Here is an 8,113-nt window from a genome sequence, read left to right as displayed (position 1 = left end):
TTTTTTCGGTAAGGCAAGACAAATTTTTTAAATATCTGAATTGTTGATATTTAACTTAGCTTTGAATTATTGATAAAAATAGGTTCACTTTCTGTCAAATCTCTTGACAAAAATCAATTCTCTACCAAGGGAGATGATTTAATTTGTTCAATCATTCACTAGGTAGTATAGAGTCTCTGTTAATCCAAGAACTCTCCCATCACTCATGGAACTATTCATTCCATGAATAGTTGGTACTTGCTTTGTACTATTCATTCCATGAATAGTTCCATGACAATCTACTAAGCTAGAATGACAATCTACTAAGCTAGTTTGATTCAAATAAAAATTCTAATAGTTTTAGCATAAAAAATAAATTCTTTTTTCTTTTGCAAATTTTATGCATTTTAAAAACTTACTTTCAAAATAATCATTAAAGATTGGTCTGAAGTCATCAAAATACATATAATTGTCTCATACATATCTAAAAAATCATGATTCTAAAATTATATTTTATGCAATTTTTTGTTCCTAACACACATAAGACTCTCATCCTGTTTATTTATGTTACTTTGGTAAAAACCACATTTTTAATTTTTTTGGCTGGCCAGTTATTTTATCATCATACTGCTATAATATTCTCTGAACTGCAATTATTGGTAACCCACAATATATTTCTGTTTGTTTTTAAGAATTGGAGGAAACAATGGTTACTAAGCAGCAGGGAAGAATAGTAGAATAGTATTGATGGTAAAGTATTGCTTTCTTTGTTTTGGGATCTCTGTTGACCCAGAGTTAGATTATTTCTGACTATAAAAATATCACCATCCAATAAGACAGAAGGGATAACATAAACATTGACATATATTAATAGAAATAGGATGGAAATGCCACCCTCCCCCAAATCTCAGCTAGCACAGTGGAAGTTTATTCCTCACACACATGCAGTACCATCTGTGGTAAGGCAGGCCAGAACAGAGTTAGGAAAAGGGGCCCAGACTATTGTCTGCTCTCCGTCTTCAAGACAAAGCTTCCACTATAGCTCTGGGCATGGACTTTCAGACTGAATGGAGGAAGTGAGAAAACAGATCGTTCAGGAGCTTTTTGTAAGACAAGGTTCTTCATATTGTTCCCTCCCTTTAGTCATGCTATACCTATCTACAAAAAGGGCGAGAAAATATAACTTTGCTCTCTGTCAGGAAAAAAGGGAAAGAGTGCACATTCCTTTGACTTCTTTCACCTACACTTAAAAAAAACAACTAAGTGACCCAATCCAAAAACTTGTTCAGTCACTGGATGAGCCCAGTATCCAGGATTTTCAGATCACAGACACTCCTCTTTAACTGGTCAAGACATGGTTCCATGTGGTCCAGCAATCTATTAACTAGAAATAAAAGTTATCTGTTCCTCTAGACACTCAATTCAATAATACAATAATACAATTCAATCCAATAATACAATTCAATACAAGACACTCAATACAATAATGCAATATAACCCAATAATACAAAAAGTAATTCAATTACTTAAACATTTCAATTTTAGCTCTTTAGTAACATGGGGAGATGCTCATAATTGCTGAAGTATCAATGAGTGATATATAACTCTATCTACAGCATGATCTCAATTTTATTTGTATTAATGGGGAGAAAGAGTGAAAAATAGGGAAAATTTGCAAGGACTTTTTGTGTTCTTCTTTGTGTAACTAGATATTAAAAGTGAGTTCTCCTCTTTCTTAAGCATGTTAAAGGAGACTCCAGATTCTAAAAATACAATTGTTTCTAAGTACCTTGCATCTTTAAAAACTGCTATTCTTCTCCTGCACAATTCGCAAAGGATATAGTCCAAATCTAGCCGGGCTAGATCTGGCCTGTCACCCAGCTATGTTTTATGAAAGTAGCTGGTGTTTAAGAGTCTGGGTGAAAGAGGTTATATTTTGAAAGACTTGTTGGTTTGCTGGGCACACAGAAATGGCTCCCCCTCACCTCAGGTGAGAAGAGCTTCAATGGGATGACACCAATGAATGACCCTAGAATTTGAAAGACACTGGGAATTGCCATTTGACACGTACTTTAGAAGTCAAGAGACAAGGTTATGGTGGCTGGAGCTTCTCCTGTCTGGAAAGGGACAAAAATGCAGTATTGTCCTCTGCAAGTGGTACATTTCTACTGAGGACTAGGCAAAGGCCAGAGGTTTCCAGGACCCAAATGTGGACCCCATTGAATGGAATCTGTCTGCAGCCACCTTATAGGACACACCACCAACAAGACTACTGGGTACTAAAGGAGCATGATGGAATAAGCCTTTACGGAAGGACTGGAGGAATAGCCCTGTGTGTGTGCACACACACGGACAAGGCAGGCTGAAGATAACCCCTGAGAAATCTGCAAGTGCACCCACGAAATAAAGACCTGGGAATTTTCTTCCTGCTACACAGAGAACCAGAGCCCAGACTGCAACTGATCCAGCTAATTAAGATTTGATCTTTTCACCTATTATTCTGGCCTTGTTCTGGAAAAGCCAGAAACAGTGGCAAGCTAAGAGGGAGAGAAGGCGGAGCAAGAGAGAAGTCAGTCATGCCCTTCATGAGGATGGGCAGTCCACAAAGAGGCAGGCAGCACTGGGAGAAGAGAACATTTCACAAAAGATGTGAATTTGGAGGTTTCACTCATGCACTGAATGGAATTTAATTACCAAAAGAAGCTATTTCGGTAACTAGCAACAACCAAAGGAGTTTTTAATTTCTAAAAATAATGAAAAAAATAGGGAATCTGCCTAGTGTATCATTGTATTGTACAGAAACCAAAAAGTTAAAAAATTATTGTTTGCAACCTAAGGAGACCATAAGCCAGTTACATTCACAAATACATGGAATTTTATAATTTCCTACAATGACCAAAAATAATTTTATAAAATACTTGTCACTGTTTAAATATGTATAGGGTGTGTATGTGTGTGTATGTGTGTGTGTGTGTGTGCACACACGCACATGTGTGTTTGTGTGTGTGTGTATCAGAGGTACTATTGGTGTATCTACCTGATGGCAAGACAAATGATCAATTCAGACAATTCAGTCTAAAATGTCAAACTAGATGTTTGGTATGAGACAGGTATAAACAACTTCAGCATTGACTGAATTTTTAACATTTCAACCAGTTATCTGAATGTCATGGAGATCAAAATATGGAATGTGGTGACCTAAAATCTTTAGCAGAAAGGTTGTTCTTTTCATCAGTTTGCATTTTATGCATTATAGATTAATTTGCTAATGAAACAATTTTCCCCTGCTTAACTTTTTAATAATTCATAGGAAGTTCGTTGGGTACAGATAAAAAGTTCACAACAATTAGTTTCAAGCAAATACTTTAGCATACTATAACATAATGATTATTTTGTAGTAATCAGTTGCTAAGAGCAGAATACATCATTCATCCAGTCAAAGCTACAAACTAATTATCTAACTTTTTTTTTTCTGCCCAAAAACCACACAGCTACTCTTGTATATCTTTCCTTCCTTCCATCCTTTATTCTTTTCTTCTCTCACCCTCTCAATTCAATAAACTTTTAATATCTGTTAAACATCTATTAAAACTGTGCTACTATTGGGGCACCTGGTTGGCACAGTTGGTTGGACGTCTGATGCTTGGTTTTCGCTAAGGTCATGGTCTCAGGGTCATGATCTCGGGTTTGTGAGATAGAGCCCCAGGAGAGGCTCTGTGCTCAGCCCTGAGTCAGCTTGAGTTTCTCCCTCCCTCTTCCTCTGTCCTTCCTCCTGCACACACACACACACACACACACACACACACACACTCTCTCTCTCTCTCTCTCTCTCTTGCTCTCAAGTAAATAAATGAGTCTTAAAAGAAAAAGTGTGCTACTATCTTAGGTATAAGGATATATGGAAGATACAGAATTGGCTCTGCTCACAAAACATTCAGTCTTATTAAGAAAAAGACATTCAAACAATTATAATTCAAGTTAATGTATGCTAAAATGAGGGTGCATGTAAGTTGCTATATTTGAATAAGGAAGAGAAAATTCGCGGTTTTGTAGGAAAATTGGGACAGCTTCACTGGAGAGGTTATATACTGACTCTACATCTCATTTCTTTACAATGATATTGTTCCCTTTTGCAGAGAAAGCTAGACTTTCATCTACTGTTTTTATTCTTCATTAACTTATTTACGTAGTAAACATTTATCCTGTATTTATTCTGTTGTTTATTCCAAAAACATATATTGAAGTCCAACCCTATCCTAGACAAAGAGAAATTAATTTGATAGTACATTTCACTAATAATGAATTCTTGAACACTTTTCTGAAAGATATGTTAGCATTAAACGACAGATCTGAAAGCTGTAAAGAGAGTTCATAGACAGTCTAAAAATAAGCTAATAAAAATAAAACCTAATTTTAGGTGCAATTATTGATATCAGTTCTTTGGTATTTTACATGTGTTCTGTAATCCATTGTTTTTCCTTTGTAAATAAATACATATATTTAATCCCAAGTACCATCTGCTTAGTGCTAAAGATTTTAAAAAGCACAGTGGTTTTTTTATTTTTTTTTATTTTTATTTTTTTTAAAGATTTTATCTATTTATTTGAGAGAGAGACAGTGAGAGAGAGCATGAGCAAGGAGAAGGTCAGAGAGAGAAGCAGACTCCGCATGGAGCTGGGAGCCCGATGCAGGACTCGATCCCAGGACTCCGGGATCATGACCTGAGCTGAAGGCAGTCATCCAACCAACTGAGCCACCCAGGCGTCCCACTGTTTTTATTTTTATTTAGTTTGCATTCAAATTATAAGGTTCTACTTGTCACTATTGTTACTCCTTTTTATTAAAGAAAAAATGCAATAAAATGCTCAAATAAGCACAAAGATACTGTCTTTAGACAAACATGTTGACAGGTTGAAACTGAACTTTCTGCTGGCACACAGTGCAGCTACAAGTGGGAAACAAGTTTGTCCCCTCTTCCTGGGTACTATTTTTACACTGGCATAAATTTTTTCCCACTGTTTAAGAGAAAAATGTCATTTTCTTTCATATGCTAATGATAGAAGGGCATTGCAAGTTGAGTTTAGGGTGGGATATGTCCTCCTAAAGCCAAAATAATTATACATATTTGCATGATTTTCAAAGCATGAAATAATAATGGGGTTAACAAAAAGTTCACTTGTTAAGAAATGATTTATTTTTAATGTCCCCATAAGTAATGCCATATGATCTTAAAATGTTTCTTCTTAATGTAACAAAATAAATTTGAGTAGCAAAATTATATAATTTTATAATCTACATCTAGTCAGAAAATGCTATATAGGTAATTAGGCTGAGCAAGAAAATTTCCTTGTCCTCATATTCAAAGAAATTTCAGAGTAGTGGGGTATACAATTAAGGGCTTGGATTAAGTATTTCTTGTCAACAGGAACATGTGGAGAGTCTTTTCAGAGAGGGAGGGATGAAGAGGGGCAGAGGTTTCAGAGGTTTACATATCTACTATATTTATTCAACTAAACTGAAATGTGAATACTTTTAAGATTTACTTATTTACCTGAGAGAGACAGAGAGAGTGAGGGAGAGGTGGGGGAGAATCTCTAGGAGACTCCCTGTCGAGCACAGTGCTGGCCTGGGGCTGGATCCCAGGATGGTGAGATCATGACTTGAGCCAAAATCAAGGATCTTGAGCCACTTGGGTGCACCATGAATATTCTTTAAATTCACCTCTCACAAGCACTATATGAAAGTGACAATTTTTCCATACCATTGGATATTACTGATAAATAATTTCCTGTTTGGAATAATCTCTCAAGACACTATTTATTGAGCGCCTACTGGAGAAATAAAATAAATGTGCAAAGAAACATAGGTTCCAGTATTTGCCCTCAAAGAACTTCAAATTCTATTTAAAAATTAGAGATGATTACAACAGAGATTAAATAATTGTATAAAAGGAAACTAAAGCAACATAAAAGATGACAAAGAGCCCGGCAGCCTATAGATGCCACAAGTTTACTGAAAAAGAAGACATTTGCTCAAACCAGTTTACCATGACTTTAGGAACAAAGGCCACATCTGCAAAAATGATGGGTGGAATTGTTTTTTTTTTTTTTTTTAAAGATTTTATTTATTTGGCAAAGAGAGAGCACAAGCAGGAGGAGTAGGAGAGGGAGAAATAGGCTTCCAGCTGAGCAGGGAGCCTGACTCAGGGCTGGATCCCAGGATTCTGGGATCATGACCTCAGCCGAAGGCAGAAGCTTAAGGGACTGAGCCACGAAGGTGCTCCATGATGGGTGGGATTTTAATCAATGGGACATAACTGATGAGGTCAAGGAAAAGACAGAGGCAAAAACAATGAGGTACCCTAGAATTAAGTATATATGGAGGGCATTGAGATAGAAGAAGCAGGACTAATCAAATACTGCATCCATTTAAATAAATTCAACCATAAATACTGATGGAGCATGTTCTCTATGCCAGGCACTAGGATCAGAGAGAGGACAGAGATGAATAGGTGCAGAAATATCTTCCTACACAGAAAATCCACAAAGAAAACATATACAAAACACAAATATTCAATGCCCTTCACAGGTTTAAATTAAAATAATATACATATGTTTGTGTGTCTGTGTGTGTGTATGTATATATATACATATATATGTTTTATAAGCTTATCTGCATAAGTAAATTTTGTTTGCACATAGATGAATAGAAACAGATATATTTACACTAGTATTAATCAATGTATTCATCAACCAATCATTAAGTAATTATGCTGTGCTAAGTACCATCCCAGGTACTTTATATCTGATACTTCTATTGTAGTCTCTACAATTTCAAGAAATAAGTTTGTTAGAGTCATTTTATAGATAATACTTTTATTTATATTCCTGTTTTAAGAATGAATCATTTTACTTGAGAAATCTCATCCACTTTTTTACATATTTAAGCCAATGTTTTTCAAGAACTAGAAAGTTTTTTCTCACAGAAAACACTTCCAGAATACTTAGCACAATCAAAATTTCATGAAGATATAACTAAGTTCTTAAAATGCTAAAGTTTGAGTATATTGCCATATCTCACTGCATCTCAGAATTTAGAAATTACAAAATTAAGTGTAAACTCTACAATTAATTATGGATATAAACTTAGAGAATAAAACATTTTGAAATCAACAAATTCAAATACTCTTATAAACATAATTTGATATTTTTAATGAAATTTGGTGTTTATAAATTATTTGTGATGATCATTCTTAAATGATGACACATCCTTTAATTAAACATCTATTGAAATTTTAAGGCTTACAGTGTGGTATTAGGTTTAGCCATAACCCTAACTACTACTATCAGGCAGGAATCTGATGAAAGTTGATTATTTAACAGCAACATCAAAAGATATAGTTATGGAAAGATGTCTGAAGTTATCTCCCCTTTTTTAATTCCTGAAACTGTTAAGGTATTTTTTTAAAGGTTTTATTTATTTATTTGACAGAGAGAGATACAAGTAGGCAGAGAGGCAGGCAGAGAGAGAGAAGGAAGCAGGCTCCCCACGGAGCAGAGAGCCCCATGCAGGGTTCCATCCCAGGACCCCGGGATCATGACCTGAGCCTAAGGCAGAGGCTTTAGCCCACTGAGCCACCCAGGTGCCCCATTAATGTATTTTAAGAACATTGATCCTGAAACCATTAGAATTGCCTTTCTGCCTCTTCTTTTAATCTTCTATCTTTCATCCGTTTCTGAGATAGTAATTAGTTATTAGTAATTAGAACTAAGTTTGATCAGGCCTATCTCTTCCTACTGCCTTAAGAATTTTTCCTTCAAATTATCAAATTATTTTCAAGTTGTATTACAATTGCTTTCAAACATGTCTACTTCTCCATTTTGTCCAACAACAACAAAAAAATAGAAACAAAAAGCAAAACATTATTAATAACAACATTTTTCTTTATCAAATGACTATCCTATTTGTCAACATAATTCCATTTTCAGGTCCCCCATATACCACCATTTGTCGACCGCCCCCCTTAGTTTTTCCCTGAAAATATCTTTTACTGGAAATATAATTCTAGTATGCTGTGTCATTTTTATTCTAAGTCTTTATTCAATACACAATTGTAAAGGAAGATAAATTGTCT

The sequence above is a fragment of the Mustela nigripes genome, chromosome 13 (genome assembly GCF_022355385.1).
Source record: "Mustela nigripes isolate SB6536 chromosome 13, MUSNIG.SB6536, whole genome shotgun sequence".
NCBI classification, from domain to species: domain Eukaryota; kingdom Metazoa; phylum Chordata; class Mammalia; order Carnivora; family Mustelidae; genus Mustela; species Mustela nigripes.
The sequence above is the reverse complement of the archived record's forward strand: the minus strand, read 5'-3'. Positions refer to the sequence as shown.